The sequence below is a fragment of the Xyrauchen texanus genome, chromosome 3 (assembly GCF_025860055.1).
Source record: "Xyrauchen texanus isolate HMW12.3.18 chromosome 3, RBS_HiC_50CHRs, whole genome shotgun sequence".
NCBI classification, from domain to species: domain Eukaryota; kingdom Metazoa; phylum Chordata; class Actinopteri; order Cypriniformes; family Catostomidae; genus Xyrauchen; species Xyrauchen texanus.
In genome coordinates this window covers 47321229-47336850 of record NC_068278.1, presented here as the reverse complement: position 1 = coordinate 47336850, position 15622 = coordinate 47321229, and the positions used below count along the sequence as shown (strand labels likewise).

The 15622-nt window shown below is 40.9% G+C and overlaps 1 protein-coding gene and 1 long non-coding RNA gene across 4 annotated transcripts in view; one reads left to right on the top strand and one right to left on the bottom strand.

Annotated features, from left to right (window-relative positions):
* LOC127621665 (WSC domain-containing protein 2) overlaps positions 1 to 15622 on the bottom strand; it is a 118710-nt gene that overhangs the window by 44698 nt on the left and 58390 nt on the right. The gene's annotated exons all lie outside the window — the stretch shown is intronic.
* The window catches only part of LOC127621734 (uncharacterized), a 37866-nt gene that overhangs the window by 1389 nt on the left and 20855 nt on the right, over positions 1 to 15622 (top strand). The window contains exon 2 of the long non-coding RNA XR_007967893.1: positions 5335 to 5442. This is a non-coding gene — a long non-coding RNA (uncharacterized LOC127621734). The remainder of the gene's footprint in view (positions 1 to 5334; positions 5443 to 15622) is intronic.

Below are 15622 nucleotides of genomic sequence, written 5' to 3'. Positions count from 1 at the left end.
ACTGGAACCGTTAAGGAACCGGAATCGTTAAGAGGAATCAAAATCGTAAAATTCCTTACGATTCTCATCCCAATTAACAGTTTATTCACTCATAGGGCCTCATTCATGAAACATTCATTAATATATGAGTAAATTCTGAGTAATTTGCAAATAAAATGGACAATCCCGAAAAACGTTCTGCCGGATTCACAAACGTTTCGTACTCCCCAGATTTGTAAGTAAAATGTGTATGTTAGTGAATTCCAATTTTTTTAAAGATAAAGTGTGTGCATGTTCATTCAAATGATCATAATCCACGCCCATGAAAACACCATATAAGGAAGGCACCAGACTAGCTAGTAAATACTTTTAACATCTATGTGGAACGGTAATGAAATCGTTTTTATGAATGAAGTGCATTCACATGGTAAAATTTTGATTTCGCAAGCACAATGGTGTCTCAAAAAAAGTGAGGACTTACTTTAATCAAATGTTTTTGCTGTCATATGATGCTCTTATTGTTATGTATGGCCTTGTCTTGTTTTACCGTTGCCCCTTTGTTTTCCATTTTTGTCCCTTTTGTTATTCCATAGTTTTCACTGTTGTCCCTTTTGTAGCTCCACAGTCTTGTTAACGTTCGTGTTTTCTGTCATTGTTTTCACCTGTCCTGATTAGTTTGCCATTTGCTTCTGTTATCATCTTGTTATCTTGTTTTGAGTTCTGTTTGTCCATTGGCCCCTTTGTCCCTTGTTCATGTATTTATACCCCAGTTTTTGGTTCAGTCCTTGTCTATTGTTGAATGTTTGTGAATGTAGTTAGCCTGGTCTGTGTTCCCTGCCCGAGTTCTCTGTTCTTGTTTATTTCCCCATTGAGGGCTTTCCTTTGTATTTTGTTAGTAATAAAGTAAGCTGCATTTGGATCCTCAACCTTCGTCTGCCTTCATTGCCTTACATTCGTGACAGAACAATAGACCATAAACATGGATCCAGCGGTGTTACGAGCAAGCTGCAAACTGCTTAGCCTCATGCAGGGAAACCGTCCGGTGGAGGACTACACCCGCGATTTCCTCACAATTGCGGGTGCCACTGACTTCCCAGACTCCGACCTGGTGGTGTTTTTTTGGGCCAACCTGAGTTGTGCGCTCCAGGAACGGTTGCCATCGACGACGCACGGCTGGACGCTCCAAGACTTCATTGAGGAGACTCTGCTGGTCTGCGCTTCACCATACACTGTGGAGGTAATCGAGGAGAGCCTTGCCACTCCTCCCACAGTGTTGGTACTCCATTCGCCCGTGGTTCGTCCCTTCATGCCTGCCACGGAAAGTGAGCCAGTACGGTCCACTTCGTCTGCCCGGAGGAGGAGGAGAAGACCGGCTTTTGCCTCCCGGCTCACGCCGATCACGGTGAGCGAACCAGTGCCCACGCATATCACTGTGAGCGAACCAGTGCCCACGCATATCACTGTGAGCGAGCCAGAGCCCACACATATCACTGTGAGCGAGCCAGAGCCCACGCATGTCACGGTGAGCGAGCCTGTAGCCTCCGATGTCAGTGAACCAGTGCCTGTAGCCTCCGATGTCAGTGAACCAGTGCCTGTCGCCCCAGATGTCAGTGAACCAATGCCTGTCGCCTCAGAGGTCAGTGAGCCAGCGCGGCCCTCTTCTTCTGCCCGGAGGAGGGAGAGAAGACGGGCTTCCGCCTTCCGGCCCACGCCTGCCCCGGTCAGCGAGCCAGAGCCCTCGTCAGCCACGATCAGCGAACCCAAGCCAGCGCATACCACGGTCACCCAGCCAGAGCCTGTCGCCTCGGAGGTCAGTGAGCCAGCGCCTGTCGCCTCGACCGTCCCTGAGCCAGCGCCTGTCGCCTCGACCGTCCCTGAGCCAGTGCCAGTAGCCATGACCGTCCAAGAGCCAGTGCCCGTCCAAGAGTCAGCGTCTTCTGAGCTTTCCGAGCTTTCCAGAGCTCCGCCTTCCGAGTCTTCCAGGGCTCCTCTCGAGCCTCCCAGAGCTCCGACTCCTGAGTCTTCCAGGACTCCGCCTCTCAAGTCTCTCGAGCCTCCCAGAGCTCCGCCGCTCGAGCCTCCCAGAGCTCCGCCGCTCGAGCCTCCCAGAGCTCTGCCTCTCGAGCTCCCCAGAGCTCTGCCTCTCGAGCCTCCCAGGGCTCCGCCTCTCAAGCCTCTCGAGCCTCCCAGGGCTCTGCCTCAAGCTTCTCGAGCCTTCCAGGGCTCCGTCTCGCGAGCCTTCCAGGGCTCCACCTCTCAAGTCTCTCGAGCCTTCCAGGGCTCCACCCCTCAAGCCTCTCAAGCCTCTTGAGCCTCCCAGGGCTCCGCCTCTCAAGCCTCTTGAGCCTCCTAGGGCTCCGCCTCTCAAGCCTCTCGAGCCTTCCAGGGCTCCGCCTCTAGAGCCTCTCGAGTCTTCCACGGCCCTTCTCCCCGAGCCTCCTACGGTTCCACCTCCAGAGCCTCCTATGGCTCCACCTCCCGAGCCTCCTACGACTCTGCTCCCAGAGACTCCAGAGCTTTCTAGGGCTCCGCCTCCCGAGCCTCCTACGGCTCCGCCTCCCGAGCCTCCTATGGCTCCACCTCCCAGAGCCTCCTACGGCTCTGCTCCCAGAGACTCTAGGGCCTCCTATGGCGCCACCTCCCTCGGCTCCACCTCCAGAGCCTTCCAGGGCTTCGCCTCCTGAGCCTCCCTCAGTTCTGCCTCCTGAACCTATCCTTGCCCTGTGGCCAGCTTCCAGGCCTCCTGAACCTATCCTTGCCCTGTGGCCAGCTCCCAGACCACCTGAACCTGTCCTTGCCCTTTGTGCCCCCCAGGACTTCCTGCCTGCCCTCTGTGCCCCCCTGGACTGCCTGTCTTCCCCTCGTTGCCCCCTGGACTGCCTGTCTTCCCCTCGTTGCCCCCTGGACTGCCTGTCTGCCCCTCTGTGCCCCCTTGGACTTCCTGCCTGCCCTCTGTGCCCCATTGGACTTCCTGCCTGCCCTCTGTGCCCCCGGTGCCATCATTTTGTTTTCTGTGGGTTCCTTTTTGTCTTTTGGTGTTTTTTCTTTTAGGATCGTCTGGGATCCGATCATTAGAGGGGGGCTATGTTATGTATGACCTTGTCTTGTTTTACCGTTGCTCCTTTGTTTTCCATTTTTGTCCCTTTTGTTATTCCATAGTTTTCACTGCTGTCCCTTTTGTAGCTCCACAGTCTTGTTAGCGTTCGTGTTTTCTGTCATTGTTTTCACCTGTCCTGATTAGTTTGCCATTTGCTTCTGTTATCATCTTGTTATCTTGTTTTGAGTTCTGTTTGTCCATTGGCCCATTTGTCCCTTGTTCATGTATATATACCCCGGTTTTTGGTTCAGTCCTTGTCTATTGTTGAATGTTTGTGAATGTAGTTAGCCTGGTCTGTGTTCCCTGCCCGAGTTCTCTGTTCTTGTTTATTTCCCCATTGAGGGCTTTTCTTTGTATTTTGTTAGTAAAGTAAGCTGCATTTGGATCCTCAACCGTCGTCTGCCTTCATTGCCTTACATTCATGACACTTATGTGAATCAAGAAGTCAAATGTAAAAATGTTTCAGTCCACCACCATTGACAAGCAATACGACAGATTGCAGGCCTTTTCAAATTTTTTTCCCCATTGAATTGTGTACGCACCTGTCCGCAGTGTGTTTCTTCATGGCTTTAAAAGCATTACCATTGACCATAGGTTATTAGCTGAACAAGATTTACAAATGCCAATACTAAAATATGACAAAATTAAATAAAAATGTGTGCAACCAGTCACTTTATAGGTTTTTTATAATTTTTTTTTGAGAAAACTCAAGCACTTCTGCTGGAAAAACGGTAATCAGAGCAAAATATTTTTTCAATCAATAAAGAAACCTTTCTAAATAAGTATAGTCTATGGATTAAAAATAATACTACATTTCTTTTCTTTTCTTTCCTTTTTTTTTTTTGTACTAATTTATGTTATTTTTTTTAAGGTCAATTTCACTTTCACGAGTTCACCTGCCCATATAAACTTTGAATGATTAAGGGTAAATGTATGTGACTTTGTCCACAAAGGAGGGGCTTGAGGAAGAGGCTCGACTCACATACTTTATATATAGAGAAAGCTATGGGCAGGAACTCTTAGAGGATTGATGGAGTTAGGGAGGTGGAGGGATACCGGTGTTCAGTCGAAACATCCTACCAATCAAGTTGTCCTACTTAATGCTAGTACATGGTCTTTGCAACATTTTTGTTAGGATTTTGGAGAACGGCCATAAATCCGTGCTAGCTGGACTGCATTGGTTTGACGTGAGGTAGTAACCGTTTACACGTTTAGGTCTTAGTTATACTGTTATTGCTAGATGCTAGCCATATATCTATATTAACACTGATAACTTGCTGCAGTAATGTCTATAATTGCATTGATTCGTCCTAATTTTACAAACTATTTTCACTGATGGGTGTCGTTTCTATCATTACTATTTACAATTTACAATTACTGGATACCTTAATAAATGTTTTATTATTTGATGTAAAATATAATTGTTTTTGGCAGGTTTGATTTACATGCATTTTATTATTTTTAATAATTGCAATAGTTATGAAAAAGAAGTGGGTTTATGCTTTGATCATCCCCTGATGGATATGATAAAGTCCAGAGGCAGAACCTCAGAAGATATGCCACCAAATTCTAAATCAAGGGTTAGTATTTTAAGGACTAGAAGATTTGATCTTCAGTAACATTAGTTTTTATGTTTACCCTCTGAGGTCTGAGGGTGTTTTGGGCCCTGGAGAAGTTTTGACATGCCTTGACATTTGTTCTTTTCTGACATAAGGGATTTCACTTTACACTTAGATGGAGAACTCCTGTTTGGAACCAGGAGGGCTATCAAGAGTATAGAGGAGGCCAGGAAACTCTTTAATAAGTTTCATTCAACTCAAATTGGTGGGCACACAGGCATAATCAAAACCAGATACGCCATTTCTTCCAGATTTTATTGTCATGGCATGGCATGCATTCAAGCCCATCTCTGTTGTCACTGTAAAGAAAAACAGGTGTTACGCATCATTAATCGCCAGGAATTGGGTGGTGAGGAGGGGTGGTGGTGCAGTGGGATAACGCACATAACTGTTAATCAGAAAAATATAGGACTATTTCTAGCTCAGATGCAATTTGTGGAGGAGCACTGTTCCTGCATAATGATAATATAAGCTAAGATAGTGGTTATGTCCACCCCTTGTAATGTTCTTTCTTTGCATGTGAATTTAGGCCTTTTATATTGAATGCTGTTTATTTTATTTTGGCCCGTTTGGCCTTGTCAAGATGTTTAACAAGAGAGTACTAAAAGTAACACTAATTTTTATATACTTTCTATTCAGTGTGGATGATCTGGGCTGCAAAGGACCAAGGGCGGGTGGAATCAGTGGTTGGGCCATACAAGCTGTATGATTCATCCTTTCGTACCCTGCAAGAGACTGGCTGATGAAGTAAGAAACAAAAATGACAATGTATAAATAAATTAAAATCTAAATTTATTAGCTTAATTTCTTTTAGGCCATAGATGCATACCTTCACATACTATGAGAACATCAGGAAAGTAATTAAACACAGATTATTTTTGTAATCTTCAGTTTGTATACTTAAACTAAATGTTTTGCTCACAGAAACCAGTTCACCCATTAAGTGCAGTAAGAACACCGTCCTTGTTCGCTGGACAGTTCTGATGTCTCAGTAAGGTGAATTGACTATCCAGAAGGTGATCAAATTACTAGAAAGGCTTGACATAGCAATAACTTGTATCCTTTCTAGAGATGAAGTTTCCAGTTGAGGATATTTGGCTGTGCCCTGTGAACTTTGGAGCACATTGGATTGTTGTGGTATGTGTTTTGAAATTGCGTAGCAGCAGGGATATTGCTTATTTATAAAATTATTGGAAAATATTCTCTTTTTGTAAGGCTGATTTCGGTATAGTCTATGACAAACTACTATAAATATATGAAAAATAAATTAGGATCAAGATGAGTATAACATGTACAGTGTAGATCTCCACAAAATCAAGATTAGATATTTTAACAAATCTGCCTAGTAGTGAGTTATTGATGAATTTTCAGTTCGTGACATGCTTTGTAGTCTTATATTTTAGATTGTCTGTATGTCCACAAAGACCTCGGTAGTCATTGACACTATTTTAAATGAAGGTTCTTATGAACGAAAGATTCTGCGGAACTGGAGGTAATACCAATTTCTTTATAATTTGTTAAAAGTTCTTTATAAGAACCTACCGAAGTCTCTACAAAAAAACTGGAATTTCCTGAAGATGAGACAGTGGGATGCAGCAGGAGCACATTGGCAGTTGTGAACCCTACAACATCAGATGGATTCTAGCAGTTGTGGGGTATTGGTATTAGAGATATGTTTTCTATTATTTGCATTTTTCCTTATCTATTGGCCGAGTTAACTGGAATTAAGATACATTTTTGTAAAGGTTTCTTTAGTTTGCTGAACATTACCTTATGAGGGGAAGGATCAATGATGTGAAGATGACTCCAGCAGCTGTGAGCACTGCCCACATGGACATAGCTTGCAAACTTCTAGAGCATCGAGGTATTCTAATGGCAGATATATTTGATAGTATTTGTTGAGTTCAAACAAACTGTTTACATTTTTCGACTCAATGAGCATATTACAATAAGTGAACGTTTTTCTTTTATAGAACGACTGCAATGGGAACCATATTGAAATGGTTCATATTGTAGGAAATGCCAAGGATTTTTGTATATGTTCAATGGTAGAATTTAATCCAGAGAAAGAAACGGTGACAATTGTTCCACTTGCACAGTATTAGTGTTAATGACATTATATAAACTTTATGTGCAACATTTTAATTTTGATGCCTGCAAAACATAGCTGAAGAAGTTGGGAGGGCAAAAATGATTTGAGGTTCACCTTTGCATAATATTATATGAGCAAATATGACAGTGTAAGAAGTTTTCTAAATGCGTGATTTCAAGGACTTTTGGGATTTCACTATCTACAGCGCATATTCTTAGAGATTTTTCTGGTTTATCTCAATCTTGTGTATAAGATAATGCCAAAAACCTATATTGAATCTCTGATCTTAAAGCACTGAGATGACACTACAGCCTTAACAAACATGCTTCTGTACAAAGTATAACCTCAAATACTTCAGGAACTTCTACAAAAACTCAACTGCTAAAAAAGTAAGTTTGACTGCATCTGAGATTCCTGACTGATTTACATCAGTCTATCTCAGATCAACAAGGATTTCTGTTCAGTATACCCTTCAATGTTGGGGATTTGGGGTTGTATGTACTTGACAAGAATAACAGACTAGCAATAATAGTTGATATTTAATTTATGTGTTTTCAGTTTTATTCACGTATAGCCAAATCATTCAAATTTATGTGAAGTTTTGGTAATCTTCAATCCTGATATCAAGTAAAATCATTCTGAAAACATACATTACTGGCTCAGGTTACTAAAAATGGTTATCTTAATTTTTTCAGGTACAATGTGACATTTGCAGCAGATGGGCACATTTTTAATGTCAATTATGACAACCAGGCAACATACTTTTTCTAAATGTATTTAAATTACATTTTGTAAAGTTCTTTATGTGTTTGAATAAAGTTTTTCATGTAACTATGCTGTTCTGTTATTTGATGAAACATGCATTTAAGGAAGGATAGGCCTATAACAAGAACAAACCTGGAGTTACATTGAAGTGGGTAATAAATTAAATCCCATGTAACAAATTGTGCTTCCTGATCCTACACTGCAGGTAGGATGTTTTGACAAGGTATTTTGGCCTATCAAGTTGTGCTACCCAAGCCTATACAGCAGGAAGGATGTTTTGATGAGGTGTTTTGGCCTATCAAATTGTGCTACCCAAGCCTACACTGCAGAATGGATGTTTAGATCATGTAATTTGGCCTATCAAATTGTGCTACCCCCATACTGCGGGTAGGATGTTTTGACAAGTTGTTTTGACTTATCAAATTGTGCTACCCAAACCTACACAGCAGGATGGATGTTTAAATAATGTAATTTGGCCAATCAAATTGTGCTACCCCCATACTGCAGGTAGGATGTTTTGACAAGATATTCTGGACTATGATATTGTGCTACCCAAGTGCAGGATGGATGTTTTGACAAGGCGTTTTGGCCTGCCACATTGTGCTATCCAATATTATCCTGCAAGTAGGATGTTTTAACAAGTTGTTTTGGCCTATCAATTTGTGCTACCCAAGCCTACACTGCAGATAGGATGTTTTGACAATGTTTAATTTAACCATTAAATGATAATATAATGTGTTTATTATACCATTAACTGCCAATAAATTACGGCATAATTACTACTGATTTCTCTCAATAAAAAAAAAACTGCAACGGCTCCGTGCGATAGTATTTTTTGACATGGTAACACGGATCGATAGAGGGAACTGTCGGTTTACGCTATGGTAGGATAGTCTGATGAAGTAGGACAGCTCGACAGAAAACCTGAAAGACTGTCGCTAGAGTGAGGTTAGAGGTGGTTTATATACTCAGCAGCCTGCAGGTTGATTGGCAGATTAGACGAGCTAGCTCCTTCCAAACATTCATTTTATAACTCCATTTCATGAGTTCGTCTGCCCATATAATCTTTGAGTGATAAAGGGTAAATGTATGTGGCTTGCTGTCTGCAAAAGAGGGGTTCGAGGAAGAGGCTCGATTCGAGCTCTAAATTTACCCCCAAAAAGATGCTTAGAATAAAGGACAGCAATGGATAAATCATGAATGCTTCATAGATTATTGTATCCTTAGATGTGTATACGACCATGACAAATAATGCTATAGTAGAATTGTTTATTAAAGATCACCTATTATGGTTTTTAAACATGCCTAAGTTTGTTTTAAAGGTCTCATACAACAGATTTACATGCATCCAAGGTAAAAATAAAAACACTTTAATTTGCTCATTTAAATTGCAGAAACGACTCAATCCATTCTAAAGTATTCTTTTTAAACACCTATTTTCAGAGAGACTACTCTGCTCTGATTGGTCAGATGTCCCAGTCTGTTGTGATTGGTCTACCGCTTAGTGTAGTGTTTGAGCGTTTGGGTAAAAGCTGTTCATGAGCAGCCAATGTTTTTTGTTACCAAATTACATAGGTTAGTACAGGAAGTAAGTCTGGAATTACTAACGACTCGTTTAAGGTGTTCAGAATCGGTTATTTCATTTGGGAGTCATTTGGGGCTCCATTTGTTATGCACTTTGATTTTTGAAACTTTGCAGACTTTTTACATTCACAAACAGCTATATAACACACTAATAAAGGTAATATTTGAAAAACCATAGTAGGTGCTCTTTAAGTGCAATGTTTAATCCCCCGAAATGGGTGACATAAACAGCAAATCAAAGGCTAACAGAAGTGCTACCCAGATACATATGTTGCTTGAAATGTACAGGAGGATATGGTGACTACAGCTGTCATGGTCATTACAACTGCTTTGAAGCATAGAAAAAGGGCTTCAGCAGAAGCATGGTAAAAAACTGCTATGGCAGTAGAGTAGAGGGCCTCCTATGGGAGCAGAGTTAAGGCAATGCTTTGGTAGTGAAGTAGATGAGATGGAATGTAAAAAAAAAATGGGTGCCCCTGCGGAAACAGAGTTTAGTAGTGAAGGATCTGCTTCTGTGTTTCCATTGTTGTAGATGCACGTCAATAAAATTATGGATCTTAGAAATTGGAAGCGCCTGTGGAGAAAATAGAAATAACTCTGTCTACACAACTGTAAGGGAAGCAAAATGTTAGTTAAGAAAACATAACCATTACATTTACACGCCTGTAGGGGAAGCAAATGTTTAGTTAGGAATGCATGTCAACTCCATTTATATGCAGCTTTAAGGAAAGCAAAATGTTAGTTAAGAATACATAACTTTATTATGTTTGTCATGGTGGGGCACTACTGCGGCAGTATCAAAATGCGAAAGGGGTACTGCTGTAGCGTTATCGAGCAAAGGCGGGTGCTGCTGCGGCAGTATCGAGCATGGTCGGGCATTGTGGCACAGTGTCAAGTGAGGCACTGCTGTGGCAGTATCAAGTGGGGCACACATGGCTTTATTACATTTATACACACCTGAAAGGAAATCAAAAGTTTATTTTGGAGGTTTATTTGATATGTGTGTCAATGTGAATGCTAACATGAAATGCTAAAAGGCTCTTAAGATTACTGCACCATCACTGCATTTGAACGGAATAGCTCATACTGCGTTTCGGATGAAAGAGCCTGCATTGAAATCGAACGGGAGGGCCCGAACTGCGATTCGAACGGGAAAACCTGTGGCCAAATTGTGCAGGCGCACACTGTGTCAGAACAGGAGAGCCCACACTGTATTCAAATGGCGGGTGGTGCTGAGTAAAGAATCTTGCCAAATAGTGGTTTGCGATGGGTATATATTTATGAGCTATGCCTCTAGACACACGCCAATGGTTGCGGTGTTATGGTAGGATAAGTGGCACGGCCTGAAAGGCTCCACAGTTGTGGCACCTTGACAGAACATTTGTGCTGCATAGGGATGTTTTGAGCCAATAGCAGGAGCTATTAGTTGTTAGAAAGCAGTTGTGCTTACTAACAACTAAAATGTTTGCCATCTTTGGCTTACAAGGTAACGGTGAAGTCTTGCAGAGACACCTAGATAGTGAAAGTGAGAGGAAAACCTGCATCCAAACCAGTGGAAGGAATATAAATGGGCCCTTGCAGAGACCTGCTCAAAGTAATATTGGTGAAACCCCTGAGGATGGCGCAATTTCAGGTGTTGCTGTAGAAAAGACCAAATAGTCATATTTATATACTTATACTAGGAATACATTTCACCACCTTGTGAAATAATAAATAATCTGTGAGACTCGAGAGCGGCTGCAGATGGAAAAGCTCAGACTGCTAATAATTATTTGAGGGGAACCATGCAGTCAAAATTTCAGGGACATAAGTCTAGAGAGAACAGAAAATAAATATTAGAAACATTTAGAAACAATAATGTGAACAACAGCATAAACTTATTGAGGAATAAAGAGAGCTGCTGCTCTGCACTGCATACAGAAATGCAGGAGAAATGGACTTGCGGTACCTTTTTCACAGAATGTGATGAAACTCTTATTTAGCAGCGTAAATCTAGCAAAAATTTTTACATGATAATTTTTTTAAATATTGAGTGTGAGTTTATAACATTATGCTTTGTGTTATATTATCTTGGAATTAGTTTTTAAAAAAGAATTACCACAGCTGTGAGAGAGGTTTTTATTACAGCTGCTGAGAGAGTGACAGTAAATTTGGCATCTTCTCCCATCTGTCTTAATCCATCACTCTCTATTTTTTCTTCTTCTGGAAATGTATTAAAATGTAATAGTGGATTTTTTCTTTTGATCTTGGAGTAAACAGATAAGTGAAAAAAATATTCGCTGTCATCTCCCATTCACTTCCATTCTGCAAACATTTACTTCCGCATCCCAAAACCTGGAGTGTGAAAAAGGTCTATTATTAAAGGATTCACTTGTGGCCATTCACTCCTTAGGATTATGACCGCCACCTACTGTACAATATATGTATTTCATAGGTGATGCATCTGCATTGCAATAGTTTTGTGAGGAGCAGATACTCCGCTCTACCCCCAGAAAATCAGAGCCCATGAGGCTTCAGCTGGCACTGCATTTTTAGCTCCTCCAGCTTTTACACTGGGTCTCTCAAGCTCAAGTGCGTGAGGAGTTTTCTCAGGAGTTGCGATAGAGTGAGAGAGGAGACAGCTGAAGCGACGCAATTAAGCTAAGAGAAACCACCTGTGCACTAGAATGGGATTAAAACAATCAAGCGCGTGGGAACAAAATGTAGACAATTAAGATGAAAGGACCTGTGCACTGCCATATGAAATGGTAGCGCTGGGATAAGGCAAAGCAGTGGCTGGTCTTGCGGAGGCAGCTTCAGCGCAATACTTTGGCAAGTAATGATTAGAAAAGGAAGAAAGGCAGGGTAGAAAACCACAGTTAAAGTGGCAGCCGCCATTATCACGATTCATGAAAATAGTGAGCTGCTGTGGCAGCATCCGTTGAATAACATAATGATTGTGATAAAATAGCTTATCTGATAAGGAGGACGAATGCTTCAAATGAAGTAATAGGACATCGCATGGATCTGTGATGAGTGGGTGGGGCCAAATCCCAGAAAGATTGTCGCTAGAGTGAGGTTAGCAGCGGTTTAATACTCGGCAGCCTGCAGGTTGATTGGCAGATTAGATGAGCCAGCTCCTCCCAAACTTTAATTTAATAACATTCATTATTAGTTATTTTTTTCATTACTTTCTTTATTGTTACTTCTATCAAAATGTAGTCATGACAGTTTACCTGAAAGAAAACCTCACATATGATTTACACTAGGCAGGTATATATATTTCCTTTGCACAAACTAATGTTTGAAAATACAAAAACTTTCATTAATCTGAGAATTTACATCAGAACGGCTTGATGAACGATTTACAAACAAAATTGTTCTGCTAGTGTTTCATGAATGAGGGCCATAGTACGTGTGGGGCTATTGTATGGATGACTATGCAACTCTGTGAAAACTAAGTCATAAAAATAGGCATCAAAAAACACAGCCTACTGAGAAAGGACCATAAAATGCAATTCTCACCCCCCTCTCTAACATACCTCACTTCAGGTCATTTTAGAGTCACCTAATACTAAATAATGACTTATCCTGTTCTGTAATGTGAAAGGTTTTTAAATCATACATGTTTGGTATCATTCAAAAGATCTCCGTACTATGGTTTCATCCCCACAACCGATAATATCTGGTAATGCAGTTTTAATAATGTAAACAAATTCTGGCTATTGCTTGGGGGTGTGCTTACCTCCAGGTATTTCATCTGAATTACCTCCTGTATGCAGATAAAGTATGACCCCAGGACTTCCAAACCTTACCACTCCCAAAATTCCCTTTGTTTATGTTTTCTCTGGTTTGGGTATTTAAGGAAATGTGACACATTGTTCATGGGAATCTGTATTCAGATATCCCACATAATTGCTGTGTGTAATGACAAAGGAATCAATGTCTCTCTAGCAAGATGACCCACACAGAAAGCACTGTGTGTAGTTTTCTCTACTTTGAAGTCTGTAGACTGATCTCCCATGCTTTGTCATTGCATGATGTTTTTTCCATTGTCCATTTAAGCCCTGTTGTTTGATCATTTGTGGTCAGTTGTTCTGTTACATCAAAGGAGGTCACAGGAGCAGGATCTAAATGCAGCTTAAAGTATTTAATAAAATGAACAAAAGAAACATCCATGATGGGGAAAACACAGGAACAGCAAAAACAGGAACGGATAGGGAACAGGAGGTCAAAACACATACAACAACTGACAAAGAATTATCAAACAACAGGGCTTCAATACACAAAGGATAATGACTAAATTAAACACAGGTGAGGACAATGAAGGACAGCTGGCAGAGATGAAAGCAGGGAATTATGGGAAGTGTAGTCCGGGAACAGATGACAGGGGAGAAACACAGGCCAGACAACAGTGAATCGTGACAGAGGTCAACTAAAATTGGATACAGATAATATAAGATTGGAGTCAGATAAAATGAATAACAGAATCAATTTGTAAAGTGAAGATTTATGGTAATTGCTTTACATCAGCATTCAGAAAAGACAAAACAACGCAGAGGCCTTCAAAAGGCAATCTATTGAAGTTCCACTCCGAACCGATAAGTGTTTTTGAATGCATTTTTACACTATCATAATACACAGTGGTTTTCAACTCTCATAGCTGTGTACTTATAACATGTAGGGGCAGTGGTGGCTCAGTGGTTGAGGCTCAGGGTTACTGACCAAAAGGTTGGGGGTTCAAGCCCCAGCACCACCAAGATGCCACTGTTGGGCCCTTGAGCAAGGCCCTTAACTCCAAGTTGCTCCAGGAGGATTGTCCCTGTAATAAGTGCACTATAAGTCACTTTGGATAAAAGCGTCTGCCAAATGCATAAATGTAAATGTAACATGCATTGAGAATGGCACCGCAGGAGCCATATATTTTGAATAACAAGCATATTAAGCCACTGAGAACTAAGCTACATACACACACTCAAAGGATTTCCTGGATTGTATGAATGAAAATTGGACTTAAATACTATTACAGCAAACTAACTAACCGGTGTCACACTAGCTGATTTTTCCAGGGCTTTTCACCAAGCGTCTTTTCATGGGGTTCTCCAACACTAAAATGACTAATGCAATCAGAAAGTCTGTTTTATGTTTAACATAAATCCTTTCTCTGAATCACTGAAAGCTGCTTATGGACATATGTGTTCTACGGCAAGCCTTGAGGGCATAAATACACAATCACACACATTCACAAAGTAAAGTTACTCCACGAATCGCATCCCAAACCACTCTATTGCAATTGTTAATATTTACGCGGTATTCCTGTTTTTATTTTGGCAATCTCCACGTGACCGAGAATCAGAGAGAGAGCGAGTCGGTGGGGAGTTGTTATGACTGCAATCCCTCCACTATTTTGTATCGGCAAGGGTGACATATGTCCAACTGAAGACAGCGAGATCTCAGCCAAACAGTCAGCAAGTGTGACACCCTCAGCCAAAATGGAGTTGGTTGGCTAGTGTGGCGCCGGCTTAACCCTATTACACCATGTGTATTAAATATGATACACAAAGTTTGTGCGTGGATTGTGGAGAGTAGCATGATTCCCCACATGCGGTGTCTCCGCGGTGTCATGTACAATGAGCCGCGTGATAAATGCGCAGATTGTCTCAGAAGTGGAGGCAACTGAGACTTGTCCTCCGCCACCTGAATTGAGGTGAGAAAACGCACCACCACGAGGACCTACTAAGTAGTGGAAATTGGGCATTCCAAATTGGGAGAAAAGGGGATAAATAAATAAGGCACCATCTAGTGGTTATTTGTGAAAACAAATGGTTTCAATATTTATATCTATCTATTTGAAATGGTGGCGGACTTGTGCGAAAATTAACTATCATGTTGGGATAAAAGACAGCTCTTTTTTAAATAAAATAACAGTAACAAGTGACAGTAAGGATTATATTTTTACTGATATTTTAAAACTAATATTTGCTGAATATAAGCAACTTGTGCTTGGTTAAAATTTTGTAAATTATTTTATTGAAAAAACCCTTTGAAATCCACTTATCAAATATGATACAACAGGCTTTTGAAGCATACCTCTCAATCCATTACATTCTATTCATGCCCACCACAAAAAATCACAGAGATTTGAAAATTCTGACAGATAATTTTTATGACATATTTCAATATGCAGTCAATATGTAAGTACTAATATTTCTATTTATTTTGATATATGCAGCCTGCTCTGTCATTATAAAGATCTCATTATTTTATATTACAAGCTATTATGATGTCATCTTACCATAAGTTCCTGAGACCCAGCAAAAAAGTTTTATAATTTCCCTTTTTCAAATTTCAGTATAGTTTTTGGTGCATAAAATACATGTGATAAAAATAATTTGTTATTTATATTGCATTTTATGGGCTGAATTGAACTGCGATACATTTCAATCCATATTTATAGAGCAAGGAGAGATAGTTGGCGTGGCCAAACTCTCAAACATTTCGTATCTC